Source organism: Parus major, chromosome 7 (assembly GCF_001522545.3).
Source record: "Parus major isolate Abel chromosome 7, Parus_major1.1, whole genome shotgun sequence".
NCBI classification, from domain to species: Eukaryota; Metazoa; Chordata; class Aves; order Passeriformes; family Paridae; genus Parus; species Parus major.
In genome coordinates, this window is record NC_031776.1 from 34,537,837 (window position 1) to 34,560,866 (window position 23,030).

Genomic DNA, 23,030 nt, shown 5'->3' on the forward strand with positions numbered 1-23,030 from the left:
TTTTTTTTGAGGCTCTGGCTGTGCCCCTTTCATTGCCCATCTGGCTGCCTCCCAGCTGCTCCCTGGCTGACTCGGTGCTCTGCCACCGGCGCGGTGGGAGCTGACGCTCGCTGCCATCTCCAGCCCCTGTTCCCAGCACTGCTCCCTCAGCATTGCAGGGCCGCTGTCTGGCCTCACTTACACTGATTTACTTTTATGGGATTCAGTCAGAATGCTACGGATTTATGCCGCTGAGGCGAACAGCGAAATTTAACTCTTGGGGTCGGGAGTGCTGGTAGGGATACAGGTCCCTAGGGAATGTTTTCTGCCGGCCCTGGTGACAGCTGTGCCAGCCCCTGCTGTCACACTCCCCATCCTGATTTACATGCCTCACAGAGCTTTTACCTTTTCCCATTTCCTACCAGTGCCACTGACATAAGAATATGAAACCAAAATATACCGAGGCGTCACTCCTTTGGAAGCCGGATCTGACATCCGTATTCCTGGTGAACAGTGTTTTGTTCCCCAAATAGCTGAATCCTTTCAGTGGGGTGGCTGCAGAGGGAAGACCAGATCCACAGAAGGGTTTTGACATAGCTGTTCTTAAATTGTAGGCCTGGTAGATGATTTTAGCTTGAGTCAGGAGTTAGCCTTTGCACAGAGAAAGTCGGACATTGTGGACGGGGGAAGCACAGCTCCAGGAATCTAACCAGGAAAATATTTTTGTTCAACAGCTGAAGCATCCTGACAGAGGAAGCATCCACTCCTTGGCACTGCAGTGGGTCTCCCTTCCCTGGTGCTCAGCCCAGGCAGGATCCTCAGGAGCTGCTCTGGCTCCAAGCAGAACCTTTGTTGTGTAAGTGCCATCCCAGCACACAGGAAATCCAGCTCCAATGCCGTGATTTTCCAGAGGGAGCCCAGCCCTATGGAGCCCTTGTTTTAAACCAGTAAAAGGGAAACTTACATGGGTGGGTTGAATCCTTATTAACACAACCCAGGAAAGCAGGAGCTTTACTTCACAGACTCACATAAGGGTTTGGGTTGGAAGGAACCCTAAAGCTCTTCTTGTCCCATCCTGCCTGCCATGGCTGGGACGCCTTCCACTAAACCAAGCCCTGTCCAATCTGGCCTTAACTTAATGAGGAATTGGTGCACAGCAGCTCTTGTGGGATGTGGGTGGTGGTAACCTTTATTACCACCCCCTCTTGGAGGCTGTCAAAACATTTTACATTAAAATAATCAACAAGAAGTAGTCTATGGGTTCCAAGTGCCAGGTAACAGCTGTCTGAGGATTATTTTCTGTGTTAAACATCTAAAGCAGGAGTTAAACACAGATCTGGCTTTAAGGCTGCAGGTGAGTTTCTCAGCTTGGCCTTCACAGTTCACACCTCCAAGTGTGACAAACCTCTCACCTCTTAATTTTTGTACTTGATGGTCTTAGAGGTCTTTCCCAGCCTTAATGATTCTGTGATCTGCCAATCCAGCCTTGGGAATGAGGAGGTAAAAATATTCCCTGTGCACACAGATCTGCAAAGTGGACAAGCTGCAGCCACTTGTGGTGGGGCTGCTCTTGATTTCCAGGAGAGCTCCCCAGAACCCTGGAGAGCCAAGCTCATCCCTACCAACATCAGAGGGACCAGCCTTGCCCTCTGCCTGCGTTTCTGATTCCTCTGCTTGCTCTTTTTTTGGAAGGAGGAGGAAACCTTGCAAAGCTGAAATGAAATATTAAGCCTCATTCTTTCCAGGTAAGTGAATGCCAAATCTCGCAACGATGTTGGCAGGCTCCCAAAGTTGCAAAATAATGAAGAAAACATTGAGTTTAGGACTCTGTGCCCATTTTAGCAACATTCCTTGTAAGTGCAATTAAAGCTGCCACTGATCTGACCTCAGGAAACACAGCAAATATACACTGGAGTGCTCAAAAATCACCTTGAAAAGGGATTGAGGTTATTAACTTATGAACCTGCCATCTTGTTCCTAAAAAAGAATAAATAAATTCATAATTTAAGGGCCGTTGGACTCCTCATCTGCTCACCCATGGTAGGTCAGGCCTGTGAAGCCCAGCAGGAGCTGAGGTGCCTGGGATTAAAAGTAGCTTTGAGCATCTCTTGGGGTTATGCTGAGCTGATTTGGTCTATGGACATGTAATTTAGCACTTGTTGATGTAGCTTTTGCCCACATCTGGACCACCTGGGAGGGCACATTCCCACAAGGCAGATCCAAACCTTTTCTGCAGGACTGGACAAGAAAACAGTGTAGAGATACTTAAAGGTAGTTTGAGGACATTTGTGTCTTGCTGGCACTTGCTATTACCATTATTGATGAATGCTGTTGTTGCAGGGAGAGGCCTCTCACTGTGAAATTAGTTTTTGTTATCCTTTGGTCTCCACCATCCTGTTTTTTGCAGAAGTTACTCATGCCAGATGCAACTTTCCTGGCTCCAGAGGTAGTGAAAATAAAACATAACGCATTACAATATGTTATGAAGTATGAAATATGGAATTCCCACACTGTGAGCCTGTTCTAGCTATAATAGGCTGAAACCAAAGGTTTTGAGCTCTTATCCTTGAGGATATTGCACAGTAAGGTAAAATGTCTCAGAGGAAAAGCTAAGGTCCTTGGAGTCACTGTGGTGGCCTCATGCAGACTTATAGAAGACTTATTTCAATGATTTATTGTTCAAATTCATTCCCACCTATAAGGCAAGGGAAGAAACTTCATTTTTTCCCCATTTAAATTTTTTTTTAGGCTACAAAAAAACCAGCAGAAGCACGGAAGCCCTGGTGGTACCAGCAGGAATCTTGCTGGTGCATCTGTGGGTGACACAGACTGTCCACACTTTTTCCTGACACAGCTCTCTAATTCAGTTCAGAGGAATGACATGAGCTGCCTGAACATCTGTTAGAAACTGCAGCTGAGAAAAAAAAAAAAAAATCATCTCCTTGGGACACACCATGGAGCAGGAGCCTTGAACCTACTGCCTTTGGTTTCAGTGGTAGGGGCTCAGACCCACTGACCTCTGGTTGTCCCCTCAAAATAGACTGGGAAACCAGAATTTTATAGTTAGGTGGTTATTTCCTCTGGAGCCAGGAACTGCAATCCTAATGACATGATTACAGCACTGAAAAGTGATCTAAAGTAATAAAACAGAGGATATTTACCTTGAGGACAGTTGTGTTTTGTTATATATTTAAGAGAAATAACATGCTTGGCTAAGATACTTTTAACACATGGGGTTTTTTTGGTTTTTTTTTGTTTGGGGTTTTTTTTTTTTTTTTTTTTTTTATTTTAATATGTAAAGGTTTCCAAGCAGAGTGACTCATGAGAGCAACACTCCAATTCCTATTTCATGAGCTGACTCCGTAGAAGTGAACAGAGCTGCTGGGAGCACAGGACCTGCTGCAAACATCTTCCTACTTATTATTAACCAGCAACTTTAACTTTGTAGTGCTTCAGATTTATTCATATTTTCAGGCTTTCTGCTATGCTTCTGGTTGTGATAAATTTTACTGACAGTAAGCAGGAATTTATTATCCTTTGCTGATGGCTGGGCAAAGCATTCAGCAGGGATAAGGCTGAGACGTGGAAATAAGACTGGGCAAGGACTTCTGATCTAGAGGTGCCTCTATTTGCTTGTCTCCATGTAATCACTTTGGAAAGCCTGGATAGTTCTATCTTGGGAGAAGTGAGGTTTCCTGACTCCATTCCTGCAGTGAGGAGGCACCACAACCTCAGTTCTCTGTTGATTGAAGACTTTCCCCTACTTTGCATTGCAAATATATGTATGACTAATTCAAACCCACTGGTTTTTTCCTACTTTTTTTGTCTCTTCCCTTTGGCTGAAACAATGTTTGCTTCTCCCAGGCCTTGAGACCAATAAGTTCACTAGCACTGGACAGGTTTTCTTGGAGCTTCAGCTAAACTGAAGTTGTTGTGTTGGGTGGAATGAAATTTGAGATCTCCATAAAGTTTTTCCTAATTTTCCATGTATCTCTGTTTTTTTCTACTTTTGCATAGACTTAGCAGATGTATTTGAATTCTGGATTTAGCACCTGGCTAAATCCTACTAACCTGCAGAAAGTTTTGCCCTGGTTTATTCAACAAAAAAGGCCAAACCCCCCAAGCACAGCTAGAAACCACTAGAAAAACATAAAAAGGTCTGATTTATGCTGGATATCAGAGGAAATCATCTTATCCCCTCTGATATGCAATCTATGAATGTAGAAAATTTTGGCTGACTCATGAGAGTCCCAGAATGGCACTAGATGTTGACAGATATATTAAGAAGAGCTAAGCAATTTTTGGTACCAAGGCAGAGGCAGGGGAGATGTGTTCATTTGTGGTTGGTGGAATTACTGAAAGCGCTGCAATAAAGTTTGGTAAACTTTTTACCTTCCCTAATCACAGGTTTACCTGGGTCACAAGCATTAGTCATGGATATTCATTGCAAACTGCTAGCTCATAAAAGACAGCATATGGCAGCCCGAATTTCTTGCTATATAAAGTCAAATTCACAGTAATAACATCTGTGCAGAATTTAGAGCCCCACCAATTAAAGTGAGGTCAACGTGCTGAGGCAGAGATTGATGGCATTCTGCAAATCTTAAACGACAAGTTAAATAGGTATAAAATAAACAAACAACTTTATTTCTTATTAAAGAGCAGACAAGCGGGGTGAGAATGCTGAGTGCTCAGTAATGAGGGCCAAGAGGAGCAGGGCAATGCTGTGGGCTGTGGCTGGGTTGTAACTCAGCAGCAAGGGGTGCACATGGAGCAGGATCTTGATGCCTTTTTCTTGCTGGTATAACACATCAAAAACAAATCAAAACTGCTGGGCAGGACCCTGAAACCCCAACCTGGGAGACTCAAGATACTCAAGTATTGAAGGAAGGGGAAGGCACAGGAGGAGTGGCTGAGGTCACTTGGCCTGTTCAGCTGGGGGAGACTCATCCTGGTCTACAACTTCTTCAAGAGAAGAGGAGAGGCAGGAACACCTCCATCATTTAGGTTCTAGCTTGTTTGCTTTTCTTAAATGCTTGATGTAACTTTTCCAAAGTGATTTCTGCCTGAAGTTTTCAGTGTGTGATGCAGTGTTTGCAGGAAGAAAGAGTTAAACTGAAAGTGGTGACTAAAATCACTGACCCCACCATGGAGCTCTTCCTTTGAGTCAGTTTGTCTGTCATGTTGCACTTGAAATTTAGGAAGTCTTTGTCAATAAAAAAAAAAGTACTAGAGAAAACTTCCTGTTTAAAAAGGTGGAATTTAGCAGGTACTCATCACAAATCTGCACATAAAACTTAAAGGTTTTAATCCAACATGAATTGGAAAAGATGGAGCTATGCCTTTACCTGGAGCCTGGGTAGCTTCTGTCCTTTCAGTGCAATGTGACCTTCAGGTCATTATCCAAAGAGAATCAGCTCAGACTTTCCCAATTCCCAGCCAGGATTTTTGCTCAGGGTTTTCCACACGAACATCTGAAGCAACATTTCCAACTCTGTGGCAGGGTAAAGGGAATGGGAAGGAAGGGGAATATATGTTTTGCTCAGTTGTGAAGCTGGAGACAAGGAAACTTGTGCTTGTTTGGGTTTTTTTCCCATGCAGTGAGAAAAACATGCAAATGAAGTGTGAAAGAGAAATTATTCTGAAAGCAGGCAGGAACAGCATCACTGAAAGAACAGGGCATCAAGAGAATCCCAAATCCAGGGCACAACTGAGAGAAAGCACAGAAAACTGGGACTAACACCACCACCACGTTGATGGGCAAAGGTGATATTTCAAAGGGAATAATTGATGACAAATAGACGTTTCTGGTTTAATTCTATGGAGATAATTTAGAATAGGATGGCTGAAGAAAGCCATTATATAATTTAAAAAAAACCTGCTATGTCACCATTTCTCAAAGGCCAAATCCTGCTCTTGTGTGTGTCCAGTCAGGACAACCTGAATCATGCACATGATTTAGTCACAGAGTTTTCTGTTTCCAAAGCAGGAAAAAGGCTGAAATACCTTGTTGGAAGGAGAAGCTGGGCAAGGGAAATATGTTCTGCTGACCAAAAAATGAAACCATGTGTGAACAATGGAAATGCTGTACCGGTTATCTTTAAATCAAGGTATTTATCAGCACAATTTTTTTACCCAGGGTTTTCCTGGCAAGCTCTTTGTTATCATAAAAGAAACTCACGGCTGGCAACTCTGTGTGGTGGTCATTCACCAAAAATGAGAATTTAGTATCTTCTGGCACTGTATCAATCTCCACTAGAGCCTTATGTATAAAGTAACTCTGAATATTGACTCAAAATTTGGAACAGTAAGTGCATTTCTTAGCTTAGAGATGAGCCTGATCTCCTTTTTCCTCCTGTAAAGAATAAAAATGTCTTATTTAGAAGAACCCGTAATGTTTCTGGCCAGCACTCAGTGTCTTGTGCAGCTAAAACACTGGATTTTGTTAAGCAAGGAGAGAGATTTTCTCAGCTTGGGAGTCATCCAGGGAAAAATAGGTATGGCATGGAAGTATGCAGGAAAGGCAATAGGTGATGATATCCTTTCGACTGCACTTCCCAGCCAAGGGTGTATCCTATTTCTTGGACACCAAGGAACTGGGAACTGGGGAGTTACCTGATAGATTTATGACTTGGAAATGTTTTACCTCAAAAAACCCTGGTGTGCCAAAAGCCAGGAGTTTAAAGGAGGTGTCTTTGTTTTTAGGGAGGTTCTGCTGGAAGTGGGTGAGCTCAGCCTGTGGAGAGCTCAGCTGGGTGCCAGCAGGGATGTCCCCAGATGCTGCCAGGACCAGCTCAGCATCCTCTGTGTGAACCTTCTGCCTTTTTACCAATCCCTGCAGCAGTTTTGGGGCAGAATTGTCCAAGGAACCAGGCAGATCTGGGAGCTCTTGAGTAATCTGAGACACAACCAATGCCCCTTGTGCTGTCCCCGTTGCTCTCGAGCAGCTCAGGACCCCAAAAGGGGCTTGCAGTGCTCAGCTCTTGCTCTACTTTGTATCTAAAAAAGGGGTTTCAGCCTTTGATATTTTGGGAGAAGTTTTGAAAAATTTTCAGTTTTGATTTGCAATTAAAAAAACCCTCAAAGCAGCCAAGCCCACCTTAGCAACTTTCAAATTGAAGCACCCACAAAACAAAGAATTTCAGCCAGCTACAGATGTCATTTGCAGGACTTTGCATATTTAAGTTCAGTAGACACCACAAACTTTGGGAAGGTAGAGGTATTGCCTGTTTGTGTGCAGAAAACAGAAGTTTCCTTGATCTCTTTCCATTGTGATGCAGTTTCCATGTGAGTTCTTGGTGGCACCTTGTTTCAATCCCAAAGAAAAAGGTGTTTCAATGGATAGTAAAGCCTGAACTATTTTTATTTGCTGGGTATTAATTAGTTAATTCCCATAAGGGTGTTGTTCTAGAGGAGACAATCTTTTCCAAGATGATGTTGAACCAGCAAATCCTAATGTTAAAATTCTAAATCTGAAAATTTCACATGAAAATGTTCATTTTTACTCATTTTTAGTGTTTTTTTGAAGGTGTCTGTACCCAGGCACATACCAGGAGCTGAGAGGAGCCTGGCCAGCACCACACATGATCAGAAATAGAAATCCTGAGCTCAGCCAGTAGTGACTGGAAGAGTTTTGGCTGGATGGTGCACAAAAAAGCTTTGGGTAGTCATAGCTTCGTGGTGGAAAACTTTGCCAAAGCAAAAAAAATAACCCACCTCAAAAATGCTCTCATGGCTATGCTGGGGATTTGGTTGATTTTTGTTGTCTCTTTTTTATTTCTGAAAAGAAAAAATAAAAAGGCTTTCCAGGCTATTATTAATAATGACTATAATATAATAATTCTATATACAATTTTATGCATAATTTAATATACAGTGTATTTTATACATGCACAGTATTATTTTATACATGCATAATACTATTTCATGCATTCATAGATGAATTCATGTTGCAGTGCCCTGCTCAGGAGATACATTCCTGGCTTCCAAGCTCCTCCAAATGAGTTCAACCTGTGTGGCCCTGAGCAGAATGGCAGACAGGCATATTTTTTATTGCTGATTCCAACTCTCATAAATTCTTAACTTGCTTAGAATTCGCCAGATTAAATGAAAAGTTACTGTAATTAGGGATTTATTAAAACATGAATCCTTGACCCAATAGAATATAATAACTCATTTGTTTCAAATAAGGCCCCTTTAATTGTTCCATCATTGGCCTGAGCAGCCCATGCAGTGCAGAGTCACGTGTGTTCTCCAAATCCACTTGCAAAATGCTCTATGAAATTTTTCATCCCCAAACCACTCTATAGGCAGAAGCCCCTAAAACAAAAAATGTGTAATTTTAATTAAAAATTCAAGTACTGAAAGCCTTTATTATTCTGCACTACAAAGAAAAGTCTGTGAAAATACTCTTTATATATATAAAGTTCTATTTTAATATTTTTGTGAAGAACCTTCTCTCTCTGTGTCTTCAAAACCAATAGTTATTGATTTACAATCTTATAAAACAAGACTGTAAAATCTTGTAGCACGGAACTATAAATAGATATTTTTTAAATATATGAAAATTGCTCCCAAATCAGGTCTATATAAGGCACTAATCAGCAGGGAGACATTTTGCAGGGGAATATAAACTGCAGAAAATAATTCCTATTGAAAATGCAAGGAAATCTGAGACTGCACACAAACAATGCAGCCAGAATTACGGAATTACCCATTCCTCCTCCCCATCTTTGAAATAAGCCTTCTCTCTTTTTTTTTTCTTTTTTTTTTTAATTGGCTGGCTGTAAAAAGCCATATATATTACTATATTTGGGTCCTGTTTCCCTGTATAAGAATAGTCCTACAAGGAATTCCCAGTAAAACAGCGTTGCAGTTCCACAGTTTATTAAAAAAAAAAAAAATACCATTGGAAAGTGTTATCCAATGGGCAGATGTTAACTTAAAGTGCACATTGTTTGGAAAAGGAGTTAATTAACAACTTATTAATTGGATAGAAAGTCTGAAACTGTTGTACTTCTAGCAAATACATAATTTTCTTCAAGTATTATTAAAGCGTTTTTGTTGTACCTATTAAAGATTCTTGTCTCTAAGTTAATTTCATTATGCTAATAAGCTATCATCGTTACAGAACCTAAGCTTTGATCCATGTTAATTGTCGTGATCTTCAAAGACAAAGTCACCACTTACTTTAAATGAATTTTACATCTTTTTAAAGAATCACACGGAAATTAGGGGAAGTAATTAATTTTTTATTATGTGTCTCAATATTTTTAAGGGAGGAAGTCAATGGTATTGGCTAGAATTCATTTTAACATTTAACTAGGGAAAACAGCATGAGGCAAAAAAACGTTCAGATGCAAAAGATTAAAGAAAATTTGAAACTGGGACCTAATTTGTCTTGATAAACTTTGGTGTTTAATATGCTTCTTTTGTTCTCAGTGTGAAACTGCAGGGTTTTGATTTGTAAAAACTTTTTGAAGAATTAATTCTTTCTAATTTTTATTCCTTTCTTTTCTTTCCTTGTACTCGGAGACAGTGGAGTTGACCTTCAAACCATAACACTTTTAAATATCTGTGAATATACAAGGTTAAATCTATTAGTGGTCTGAGATTAGCTGTTCTACACTTGCAAAGTGTGTACATTCTGCAGCAAATTTTATCTTCTGGTGAATGATAACAAGCTTACATCCACCCTACAAGTTTTCAACAAATAATAGAATATGTGTTTTAAGTGATCTATTCCTCTTTCCTTGAAGTGTTGGACATTTTAACCCTTTGATGCTACACAAAGCTCGGTTCTGAGTCCTTAAGGCATTTTTCTTGTTGAGATCAGGACCTAAATATTTGCTTTGTCATCACTGCCAGGATTGAAAATTGGCAGTTCTCCTTTAGCCTTTTCAGACCTCTTTTGTAAAAAAAATAATGGAAATAAGAACGTAAAGGAAAAATATATTAAAAAAAAAGAAAAAGGGAAGGTTGTGCTGCATTTTCCTGACAGGATTCACTATTTAAAGCTCTCTGTCATATTTGCACAGTATACAAGCATCCTGTTGCACTACAAGTGAGAAGTGGTGCCTTTTTAAAAGGCAGCAGACAAAAGTGATTTAAGGGTGGTAGCAGCGATGGAAACAACAGCCAGATTTACCCACTTCCTCCTCCCTGGTTAGCAGCACATAAGTGTTGGAAATGCAAGAAACCCTCAAGTTTGAGCTGAACCTCAGATTTCTGCAGCAGACAGGTGGTGATCTCAGCGCCAGGATTTTTCAACACTAATGCTGAACTCATTTAGACTAACACCAGGCTTGAGTGACCCTCATCTGGATTTAACCTCTGCCCCGTCAATCCACACACATACTTTCGGATCTCAACATCAGTTTTGCTTTTATTTTATTCTCTCCCTCTTTTTTTTTAAATTTTATTTTATTTTTAGCATAGATGACTTTAATCAGTAAGCAGATTTCATAACTGGAGCATATACATGTGCTCTTCGATTCGTAATCTCGGGTTCTGCCCAAATAATCCCCAGCATCTGTGTGAATTGAGCTGAAGTTCAAAATTCTTTGCTTGAGAGTGTAGTGATGATTTGGCACAGAATTCTGCTGCTTTTCTTGTTTTGTAGCAGGGGCTTTAGTGTGCTAAAAGGAGAGATGTGCTGTTCATTATCATTATTATTATTAGTAGTAGTATTAAGGTTGGGCTAAATGGTCTTGGAGGTTTTTTCCAAATGAAATAATTCTGTGATTCTTTTATTTTAATATTTGGGCATTTGTTCCAGTAAAGAATTTTTTATGAAACCAGCTTTTCTTAGTTTATTCTAATTTTTTATTTCTGTTTTCAGATGCCAGTTTTAATGAAGTTCAGATGTAAAATATTTATAATTTTTCTGTTTTGATGCCCTTTTGAAAAACCTCAGGTTAAACTGGGTATAGAGCATGGCATGAAGGCATAACCCACCCTGCTGTACTGAGAAGCAAGTGTTTCCTCACCACTTTAACAAATCCAAGGAAGGTAGTGGCTCCCAAACTATCCTCCCCTTGCCTGAGCAACTGAAAGGTGCAATTCTCCCTATCACATCTTTTCTTAATAATCATAACAGCCCATAAATGTTTATGTAAATACACAGTTTAAAAGGACTCATCCCAGCAGCACTGTGCTTGTCAAGTGAGTCATTTTTTCACCTGGCAGGATGATGTTGTAAGGCTCAGTTGTCTTAACTAATCCTGGCTAAAAAGCAAAATTCTGTTTTGTAAGAAAATTCCTGGCCAGCTCTAATCTTAACCTCTTGCATGTCTGTAGCTTCTAAATCGATGTCACAGTTGTAATAGCTTTGAAAACCCATATGTTTGTAAACTAAATAAACCTTGATATTCAAAGGAGATGAAGACAAGAATTACATCTCTTGGCAGTGGTGCTCTGAGCTCCGTTTCAGCTCGTGTTGGCTCCTCATTTTTATGCCCGTGCACCACGCCAAATCTGCCTTATCTGTGCAAACATATTAGCACTGGCTGTTTGCTAAGGCTGTGATGCATCAGCCTCTTATCTGCAGTTCTGACCCTAATGTTACATAATAACTCCGGATCGGTATTTCTTGATAGTTCACTGGGACCGCCTTCGCTTTCTCAACTCTTCACTGGGAGCTGCCTCTCCTACCCACTGACTAAATCAGCTCCTGGCTGCTCTCCGCCAGCTAAGGCAGAGAGGCTGCCAAATAGCTTCCTGCTCAAAGATCCCTGTATCCTTTCTGTGCCACGGGCCATCACCCTGCAGCTCCAGTGTTTTTCCCAGGTAATTCTCCCCACTGTGTTAAACTTACATGGTTTGGCTCTAGTGATGGCACCCCAGATCTTCCCAAAGTCGCCCCAAACCTCTGATCATGCTATTTTCCACACTCTGTCATTAGACAGGCTTTAATATCTTCTTAAAACAAATGGGTGTTCTATTAACGTGTGAAAATATTCTGCACTAAACATAATAAAAATGCCACCCTAAATACCATATATGAATACTGATAAGTGTTCTTAATACTGCCTACTAAGTCTATAATTGCCAAAAGAAGAAAATAAATATTTGTCATCAGTTCTATCTGGCCAAAAGCCTTCCTTTAGGAATAGCATAACATATTCCTTTACAGTATATAATTGCTTTAATTATCTTTTGGCCTACCCACAAAAGCTTGGTTCCATCTCTCTCCCCATAGTGTCCGAAAGAATATGCAAATTCTGCTCATTCCAGCTCTCAAAATAAATTTTAAAAAGCCTGAAAAGAATCTCCTTTAGCTATTTAGGAAAGGCTCAGAAAACTTTCCTAAGCATGGCTGTGGTGTATGCCAAGAACTTTCTTATTTGTGGAAGATGTCCCCAAGCTCTTTGCTATTGTTCCGAGGTCTTGCCCTCGCCCAGTCTGGCTTCTCAGCATTCCTGAAACAGCTCAGTTCATCCCCCACCCCATCTAGAGTGCAGGGCCTGCACACATGGGAAACTGAGTCAAGCCCTTCAAACTTTCCAGGTTCAGTTAGGAAGCCAAAAGTACGAAATTTAGGAATTTTTAGGGTTTCTCTCCTCTTCATGCAGAATTTGCAAGATCCAAGAGCTCCCATCGCTTCTCACGGTTGTAAATGTCAGGTTAACCACCTCCAAGGAAACTCAGGAAAGCCAAAGGGTGGAGGGCTTTGGGAGGCTGGCTCTCCCAAATCTTCTGTTTCCAGCCCACCCTTTGTCTGATATAACTGAAAAGAACCCCAGAATCCCTGGACATGACAGGCAATGGGCCTGCGTGGTATTTAGGGTTGGTCCCTACTGCAAAATGTTCATACTGCAGCTTCTCAATTCTTTCTCCTTTTTCCTCCCTGGCTATTAAAAATTCCACTTTTAATGCAAAGCAGAGCTGCAGTTCTGTGACCACCCTATGAGCACAGCAATCTGTAACTCAGTTATAAGAAACCATCCCCTTTAAACAAGACACTGAGGACACGATCCAAATCAGGATTTCCATTATTCCATGACCTAGGTGACAGCTGGATTGACCTACCTATACTATGCTCCAAAAAAAAAAAAGGAAAATGATCCAATTTTCCAATGTGTTAGTGAGAAAATATAAGTGGAAGGAAGTAAAAGAGCAGCTTCTGATGCTCAGTGGAGGTGGACCTTATGTTGGACAGATTCACACATAACTCCAGCACCTGGAGCTTAGAACTTTTTGTCTTGAAAACTGGTTGGTAACGGGGTATTCCTCCCTTTTTTATCTCCCAGAGAAGTTAATGGAATTCTGAGAAAAGCCCTTTGATTTCCCTGTTTTCCAGAGCAGTTGATTATGAAAAAGAAGCTTGACTTGAGACTTGCTGTGGGAATGTTATTCAAGCACTGGTGAAGTGCCAGAATGTGTTGGGAAGGAAGAGTTTCCAGAAAAATATCACCCTGATTAAAACCTGATTTGACTGAGTTTTCTCTGTGCAAGGGGTTACCAGAATAGTAGGACAACGTTGTTAGTCAGATTTTCCTTCCCTTACTTGATCATTACCAGTGATGGTTTTATTGCTGCTTTTTGAATGATTATTGTGACAACAACTCATCCACGAGCTGCTTAGGTACCCTTGCTTCACTCCTCACATGATATCTTAAATGTCTTGTTGATGCCTGTCCTTGTTTGGCAATTTTTTTCCACAAACCCTTTTATTCTTTATAATACATTTAATTGGATGTATGAGGAAAAGATGGGAAGAAAGCCATAATACCAATGGGATTTTTGCTTCCTACTTTATGTTCTTCACCAAGTCACCCTTGTGACTATCAACAGAAAGCAGCCTGTCAAAGGGAAAAATTAAATCAGCAGACAGCAGAAGACAATAAAAAAATATTATTTTGATAATTGAAGGTGTTATACATTTTTATTTCTTTTATAAGTCCCTTTGTAAAGTTCACATGTTTGATTCTTTTCAAAAGATAATAAATACTGTGGGCAGACCATATTTGATAGTGGTTGAGTAAGATCTTTAAAAATGGCCCTGGCCACGCTACCACTCTGTAAATATTGACTGAACAAACACCCACCACGGGATTTCTGTGAAACACAACTTCTTTTTTGTTCTCCCTTAGCCATGGATGTGGTTAAAACACCCTAATGCATTCTGAGAGTGCTGTCCTGCTCTTGGTAGGAGATCATAAGATGTTGGGGTTAACTGTCAGATGCTTTACTCTTCTAAAGACCTTTGCCTTTTAACTAAATGCTTGCTTATCTTTCTAATTTAACATAGTCCCACATTCTTTTTGTAGTAATTTTGGACTATCTGATAACATATAATGGAAAACATGTTTATGTCTTCCACTAGTTCTTGTTGCATATTTCAAATGCTTAGAACAACAATTTTCAGAAGCTTTCATTAAGGTTAATTTAAAAACTACATTAAATACAAACAGATTTTCTCACAAACAAAATGCAATGTGTACTTAACAGACTTCTGTATGTTATATTTGATAAACTACCTCATATAAATGCAAATTCTGACTTTCTGCCAGAACAAGGTAGTACAGAAAATATTTCTATTAAACAAATAATGCTGGGAGAGCAAACTTCAAGTTACGGTATGTTACACTGAGAAAGCAGATTTTTTTTTTTTTTTGCACTGAGGTCAGATATATATTTATTTTATTTGCTTTGAGTACGTTGCTACTTCTACACTAGAGATGACGTAGCGCAGCTCTATATAAAAGGCAGGTACATGTATACATAGGATAAATATTTTATTTATAACATTTCTTTGTCAGTATCATATGTTGGTGTTGCTGGTTCCTTTTGCTTTACAGAACAGCAGTATGGGAAGATGTCATGCTCTGAGCTGAACGCCAAAACCGGATCCAGAAGGGCTGGGAAGAGGAGGAGGAACCCTCCAAACCTGGAATTGCGAGGTAAGGTGTGAATACAGAGCTTCGTGTGCCTTTTCCTGGGTGCCAGCTCCTCACGCTGCCCTTGGATAACGTTCACTTGGTAAAGCAGCATGAAAAATGAAGCTGCCAGAGGCGACTCTAAAGAGCATCTGATGGAAACAAATCGAGTCACCAGCAGTGTGGCTGACATTGTTGGTGGAAACTGGGACACCCGCGTGAGCCATTGTTCGCTGCACCTCGTCTGGTTTATGTAGCTCGCCGAGTTGAAAGCTGGATCGGCGCTAACCTTGGGCTTGGAGGGGGATTGGTGCCATGTGGTTTCAATTGTCCATGGATGCTTTCATTACTGCCAGTAACGAGCCGTCCTCCCGGTGCTCCCAGGGCCGTGGTGCTGTCCCAGCTCACCCTGATGGGCTTGTGGTGAGCTGTTTCCTGGTGTGGTCCCTTTCAGTGGGAGCTGCTCTGCAGTCTGCTGGGAGAGAGGGTTTATTCACCCTTCCCTCTGTCCCAATAGCAGCAGCTGCAGAGAAGTTTTCCCTGAATATATTTTGCTGTGGAAAAGGGCTTTTTTTTTTCTCCTTTTTGAGCTGGTTCCTCTCCTGACTTGGTCTGACACTGCCTTTGGTGCAGTTGTGGGAATATTTGAGGCTGTGAGTTGTTCTCTTGAGCTCTTTTCATTCAAAGGTTGTGCAGTGAGGCTCATACTGGTTTTGCCACCTATTTCCATCCTACTGGCACACACAGCTCTTGTCTGGGAGTGTTTTTTGTGGACATGGGGGTGATGAGACCCACAAAAATAGTGAGCACTCACTTCAACCACCACCAAATTACAGCCATGCCTGAGGCAAATTACAACAGCTTTCTGACAGTGTCACCATGCTATCTTTGTGACAGAGATGGAGATAATGAGAATTAATTAATCAGTCTTTGATTAGAGAAAAGAGGAGGGGGAAATCCTTGTGCTGTGATTCCACTACAAAAATACATGAAACTGGTGAGGTTTTTGTTTGATGTTAGTTCTCAAATGTAGGGCAGGCGTTTGTAATGCAGCGCTCAGGGTTTCATGGCTGCTGGCTTGGTTACCCATCACTGATGGACCACAGGGGCATGAGATCCTCACTTTATAGAAAAATACATGTTCAACACTAACACCACGAGACTGGGGGAGATGTTTTTACTCTCACAGGGAAAAAACTCTCTTATTCAGAGATCTTGCAAGTCCCAGGTACAATCTCATTGACTGGAGTCAACTCTGCCTCCTTTACAGTCCCGGGGGTGAAATTTTGTCTTGTACTCTTTAGACTGATGGCTGAATCTTAGAAATTGGCCTCTTATGATAAAACATGAACTACATGGTGCCAGTGTCTGACTGGAATTACAATTATCTAAGTAGATTCATTTGTATCCCTTTCATAGCAGCTTTTCTCTGGGCACAAGATTTTTCTGTGGGGCATGGGAAGAACTAAATTAATCTTATAAAGAGGAAGGGGTTTACACTGAAATCAATAGTTACAGAATTAACTGGGTAAATGACTTTTTCTTAATTCTTTCTCTTCTCAGAAGATGAAGTTTTGATGGGTACACAAATCCAATGGCTGCCAAAAAGCTGATATTGGATGAAATATTTCATCTCAGCTGCGCTGAGCAGCTAGATGAGTCTAGACTTTGGTATTAGTGAAAACTGAGAGTGTGAAAAATGTCAATGCTGAAGTGGGGAAAAGTGCCCTGTTCTGGTTATTAAATATGAGTAACTAATGAAGTTATGTTTTTAAAAAGTGGTGTCACTTTAGAAAGAGCTACATGGCTCTCCTGGGCAGTTATAACTATAAGCCATATACACAATTTTAAGCTTGGATTTAGATAATTCACAAACATGGGGTGTTTGTATTATTTAAGAGGTACAAAGCACTGGATTGCACAGGCACAAGCAGTAGGTGTGCCACTCTGGCTGGTTTGATCTGTAAACCCCAGGACCCAATTCCCAGGCCAAGTTCATTTCCCTTTGTGTACCTTCAGTGCCCAGAACTCTCAGATTTTCACTTTCAGCCAGGTGGAAACAACCTTACAATTTCTTCTCACCACCAAGCCTTCAGCTTAACTTCAGCTGTTCTTCAGCTGCATTTAGGGGATGCAACCCCAAAGCTGCTGCAGGGTTCCCAGCCCAGCCATAGCACTTCTGTGTAATGACAGTGGTAAAACCCTCTCACATGCAGTTCCCAGAAATGAATTGTACCAAGAGCATCTATAAAAGCTGCAGCATCCCTGTAAAGAGCACATAATGTCATCATTTTTCAGTGGGTATCTTCTCTAAAGGCAAATAATCACTTTTCCCATTAATGCTTGGACTGAAACTTTCCTTCATTCTGATTTCAGCAAAGGTTAGGGGCAGAACATTTAACATGTATATGGGGATGCTACAGGGTGACTCATGTGGCTTCCCACTGCAAATGTTGAAGGCAATATAGTACCTAGGAAATTTCTTTTTTTCCTCTCTATCCTGGGGACTATTTTCATTTTTACTTTTCCCCTTCACTCATTACTCCAGAAATTTTTACAAGGGCATACAGTGACAAGACAAGGGGGAAGAGTTTTAAAGTAAAAGAAGGGAGATTTAGGTTCGATGTTTGGAGGAAATGTTTTGCTCAAAGGTTTGAAAAGCCCTGGCACAGCTTGTCCAGAGAACTGTGGCTACTCCTGGATCCCTGGCAGTGTCCAAGGCTAGGTTAGAAAGGTACATGGAAAAACCTGGGATGGTGGAAGGTATCCCTGTCCTAGGCAAGGGGATGGAATGGGATGATCTTTTACATCTCTTCCACCCCCAACCTTTCAAGGTTTCTTCTGTGATTCTATGAAATTTGGTTCATCCTCTAAAGATATTTCATCTCCTACCAGCTTCTCAGACTCCTCTTTGCTCAAACCTTGGTAGCACCAGCTCCTGGTTTATATCAGTGAATAATTTACACCAAAACCAGCATCAGCACTGGAGTGTCCTTTCTCTAAGTTCTGTTAACCACCCTTATTCAGAGATACCCCAGATGAGTGCTGCTTTGGCGAGGAAAGGAAATATTTCAGCAGCAAACCTTCCAACCATGTGCACCCAGTTTAAAACACACATGATTTGTCAAAGTCTATCTAACCCATGGACTCACAGAAAATCAAATTATAAATGCACATATGTTCATGCCAGCTATCAGCCTGCTCCAGGACCATCTTGTTTGACCTCATGTACTGTGTACTGTAGGACAGATGTTCTGCTGAGGGGAACCCCGATGAAGTAGCAACACCTGGTTTGTCACTGGTTCCCATGGTGGGTACTTGGATTAACATCTGAGACACCCACAGCTTACCTGTCCCTCATTCTGAATATGCCTTTTGCATTTGGAAACTTCCTCCTGCATTCCTTTTACTTGTTGACATAGGAATGTCAAACTCTGGCATCTAAATCCCAGGTCAGTGTTAAAACTTTCAATTCCAAGCTGTCCCTTTATGCTGCCTACTTGCAAACACCAGGTCACGGCTGTTGCAAACTCTTTTCTTATTTGTTTCCAAAATCAGAGTCCTGAAAACTACAGATTATTTTATGCTGGATGTTTCTCTCTAATTTGTCATTGGCCTCAATTAGCAGCAAGCTCCTGTGTCAGATGTAGCTTGTATCCATCGAGGAATTGTATGGAAGAGCCTTCACCATCCTGAGGACCAAGGGCCAAATTTAACTTTCTTTTTGCTACATGCTAACAACTCTCAAAGTTGGGACCACTGGGAACATTTAAATGCATTTAGTTATTTCCAGGCTCATTATTTCTCTGTAAAGCTTTACTTTTAATACATTCTGCAATCTCCAGTAATTTCACTTGTGTACAAGTTCTGATCTCAAACCAAAATTTTAATTTACTGGTTTTTTTTCTGTTAAAAAATAAGATTCTGCTTTTTTGTTGCCCTGTGCTTTAAAAAATTACTTGTGTGTACTCCTTGCTGCAATTTAGGGTATTTATGAATGGTTCTACATAAAAGAAATGAAAATAACTAATTATAATAACACCACTAAAAGTCATGGCTGGCTAGAAAGTGGAAATCCCTTCCCATTACATATTTTCTGTTTTTAGAAAAGAAACTTATCCAACTCTTGGATGGAAATTGAAAACCACAACATTTTTCATATGAAAGGATTTCTAAAAACATTATATTTTTAGAAATTCACAATTTAAGTTGCTGATAAATCTGAAATTGATTTTAAAAATTTAACCAGTGAAAAAGAAAGCCGTACTTTAGTGAAACAGAGAGAAAACTCTTCAAGCCAAATACCGTCTTCCTTTTCATGGAGAGGACATTTTCTATTAGAAAAGTAATTTTGACAGAAAAGTTCTGATATGGTCTACTAATTAGAGCATCTGGTGCACCCAGCTGGCCTAAGGTAAGAGCAGCTATGAGTATGGAGCAACATTTGCCCAACCCGTTCTCTCAGCTCATACAAAGAAGAGCCATCAGAGTCTCCAAGAAATAATTCCAAATGCCCTTGCCATGAGCCAGGCCTTGTTCTTGTCCAGTCTGTGGCAAAAAGGAGGATTGGGACGTCCCTTCGGATGAGGAAACAGCCTGTTTTCCTGTTAGCAGCCAGGGGAGAGACACCACATTGTTTGCCATCAGGATTCAGCAAGAGCTGAGATCCAGAGCTGTTCGATCACCAGAAGCACAAAGACCCTGACCCAGTCGTGTCCTGAGCTCTCTGGAGAAGGCCAAACAGAGGCAGTGAGGCATAAATGTCCACATCCCTTCCAGACATCCTGGTTTCTGCCTTGAGCCTCTAGAAATAAATTAAAGGGAATTTTCTACTGAATAGAAAATATTTTATAGCGATCACAGAATAGTAGAATGGGTTGGGTTCAAAGGGACCTTAAAGATTATCTCATTATAACTCCCTGCCATGAGCAGAGACTCCTTCCACCATCCCAGGTTTCTTCAAACCCCATCCAACCTGGCCTTGGACACTTCCAGGGATCCAGGGGCAGCCACAGCTTCTCTGGACACCCTGTGCCAGGGCCTCCCCACCCTCACAGGGAAGAATCCCTTCCCAATATCCAGTCTAAACCTGGTCTCTGTCAGTTTGAAGCCATCCCCCCTTGTCCTGTACTCCAGGCCCTTGTAAATAGTCTGACCCAATCTGTCTTGCAGGCTCCCTTCAGCTACTGGAAGGTCACAATTAGATCACCCCAAAGCCTTCTGTGTTTGGGGGGGAATATTTTGGTAGTAAAATTTTGATTTCATCACTCTTGGTAAACTTTGTCACTTTAGCATTTTTTTGGTAAATGTTAAAAATTCATGGAACCATCTAAAAAAAAGAAAAGGTAACAAGATGGGGTCAGCAGGGGTCCTCTGAGCACTGGGTCACTCTCACAGCTCTTTATCCCTTTTGTAGATTGGTCAAGCCCTATATTCAGCAGCCTCTGGGGCTGCTGTTTCCTTCCATCCCTCATCCCCATTCTCTTGTTGGCCAGCCGTGGGAGAGTTCACGCTGCAGGTTCCTTTATCAGGCTCCTCACAAAGCTCATTAATTGCCAGATGATATTCATTCATATTTGGATTAATTACAAATCTTCTCCCCACTTCTTTTAACCCCACTGGTTTATCTCTAGACAGAAACTGCATCTCAGCCTTTGATTTATCGGGCTGAGCGTGCCCAGCTCTTTTAATCTCCTCTGATAACACCCACAGGCTCTCTGCTCACCTACAAGTCCCTCTTTGCAGATGTTCTCATCAGAATTAATCTGAACTGATACCAGGTTAACCTGACACATGCTACCTTCCAGAAACCCATATGGCAACGCTGCTCATTTTGTATTTACTTCCACATCCGTAGGTTTTTTTTTCCTTCTTTCTGTTCTCATGCCCAGTCTTAAACACCATTTTTCCACCTGACGGGCTTGAACTTGAGATGATCTTTTCTCTTTCCCAAACGTACCTCTGTAAATCCTCATAGGAAATGCCATGTGCTGCATTTCAATTTACTCCATTTCTCTAAATTTCACACAGTTTCTAGTCCAAGAACAAGTCTGTCATAATGAATTAATCTGTTATAGAGACAAATACATATGAGAAAATGCACATGAATATGCACTGCTATATGTATATACACATGTATATACAGAAATAAAATACATATAAAAATATGTGTTTACATCTATCTATTTTGGAGAAGGAAAGGCTTAGAGAAAGATATATATATATATATATATATATAAATATGGATTAATTTTAGTTGTCATAATATTTCTGGGTCAGATTTGGGACATAATATTATCAGAGTGGAGGGAGAATTTGTGGATTGGACTTTTCATGATAGCTAAATGGGAACAAGGTGCAAAACAGGAGATGGGATTAATGATTCTGACCCTATCCACTGAAATGAAGACACTGTTTTGAGTCACATTTATTAAGACTTGCTGCAGTCCTGCAATAATGAGTTTCACAAAGCCACTTTTTGCATAGTTAAGCAAATACACTGTTAATTTGAGAAAATTATAGTCAAAGCTCAATAAACATTGATAGGTACAGCATGTTATTTAGTCACATAAACTCTTTTTAACAAACTACTTTGAATCAACAGATAAAAGTAATTCAAAATTAACTTGCTAGACTCAGACCCTAAGTGCACGCACAGTTTCCATGGAAGTCAGCATGTTGTAGGGCAGAATTTAGTCTGTGTATTTAATTCATCTTAATCACTATTATTAATTCATAACTACTGTTTCCAGAAATGTATTCAGTTAGTTTTACATTAGTCAAAATCAATTGTGTGTGATTTATTTTGATCATTCAAGATTACAATTTTGATGTATTTGCTCTCATCCTGTATGTCAAGCCAGGCAAAATGGGAATGCTTTTTGCCAAGGAAGAGTCACCTTCTATCATTGATTTAGGCTTTATTTCCCTTTATTGGGAGCTCACATATTCTTTGGATCACTCCTGGTTCTGGTAGGTTTTCACAGTGGACAGTGAAATGTTATTGAGGTGTCCAACTAGACCCATGGTGGTTGTTCCAGGCTGGTGGCCCCAGGTTACACAGGTTCTCTGTTTGTAACTAGACTCAGATATAGGAGAGTTGGCCAAAATCTGACTCAGCATCCTCACTCATCAAACATGGTTCAAAATCAGCTGGATCTTACTTCATCCAGACCAGCAGCTTCCCAGAGACTGATTTCAAATAAAGGGTTTAGCTTCTCCTGGATCCCCACCAACTTCTGTGCTGCAAGAAACATGATATCCTTGTGCAGACTTGGGGTTCTGGGCAGGCCTGTGATGCTTCAGATAAGGGAATTCACTTGGGACAAGTGTTTGGTGCTTCCTGTGATTTCAGAGTGAGCAGAGTGTGCCAAGCACTTCTCCAAGAAGGGCCAATTTTGGACTCATAAGGGTACAGAACAGTTTGAGTTGAAGGAGACCTTAAAAATAATACAGTTGATGGCCAGGGAACCTTTCACTAGAATTTATCCAGCCTGCAAGAAGAGTGACTGTAACATCTCTTACATTTACAGGTGACATTGCTGGAGATTCTTGTGGGAATAACTTAAAGAATCAGGCCCTCAGTTTACAAACATAAGTGGCAGCTTCAGGTTGAAGGAGGGTTTTGTTTGGCTGGTTTTCTTTATCATTACACTGAGCCCCACTCAGGCTGTGTCTCCAGTTTGCAGTCCCTTGTGCTTGCTGCCAGCTGGAAACACCACTAAGGAATAACCCTGGATGTTGAAGTCCATTCAACTCCAACCCATGATTATCCATCTTCTGAAGACGCTCATTACCTTCCCCGCATATCTTTGTCTTTTCTCCCAGTCTTCCCAGTTAAGGATTACCATTTTGCAAAAGAAAGCACTTCTATTTTTGTCTCTTTAATGGTACCTCCAGCTAGAGACAGTTCTTTTTGGTGGGGGGAAGAATCCTGGTGCTTAAACCTGGGATCCACTCGAGAGGAACCTCCCTGGCTTTGCATGGCTCAGGGCTGTTGTACAGTGAGCTCGGTTAAGCTGAATTCGTAAAGCTTTAGTGGAATTAAAACAGCATGCTCCATACCAAGATGCCTTCACTTCCTGTGCCTTAATGTTAAATCCTATAGTATTGTGGATCTTAAAGACGATTGAGTTATTTTTAAACCACTGGATGTTTTCCAGTCACTCTATT

General features: G+C 40.8%; 1 long non-coding RNA gene across 1 annotated transcript in view; it reads left to right on the forward strand.

Moving 5' to 3' along the window:
- Positions 1–23,030, forward strand: part of LOC117244736 — a 45,432-nt gene that overhangs the window by 10,816 nt on the left and 11,586 nt on the right. The window contains exons 8-11 of the long non-coding RNA XR_004498363.1: positions 714–835; positions 1,672–1,724; positions 3,281–6,089; positions 14,781–14,882. This is a non-coding gene — a long non-coding RNA (uncharacterized LOC117244736). The remainder of the gene's footprint in view (positions 1–713; positions 836–1,671; positions 1,725–3,280; positions 6,090–14,780; positions 14,883–23,030) is intronic.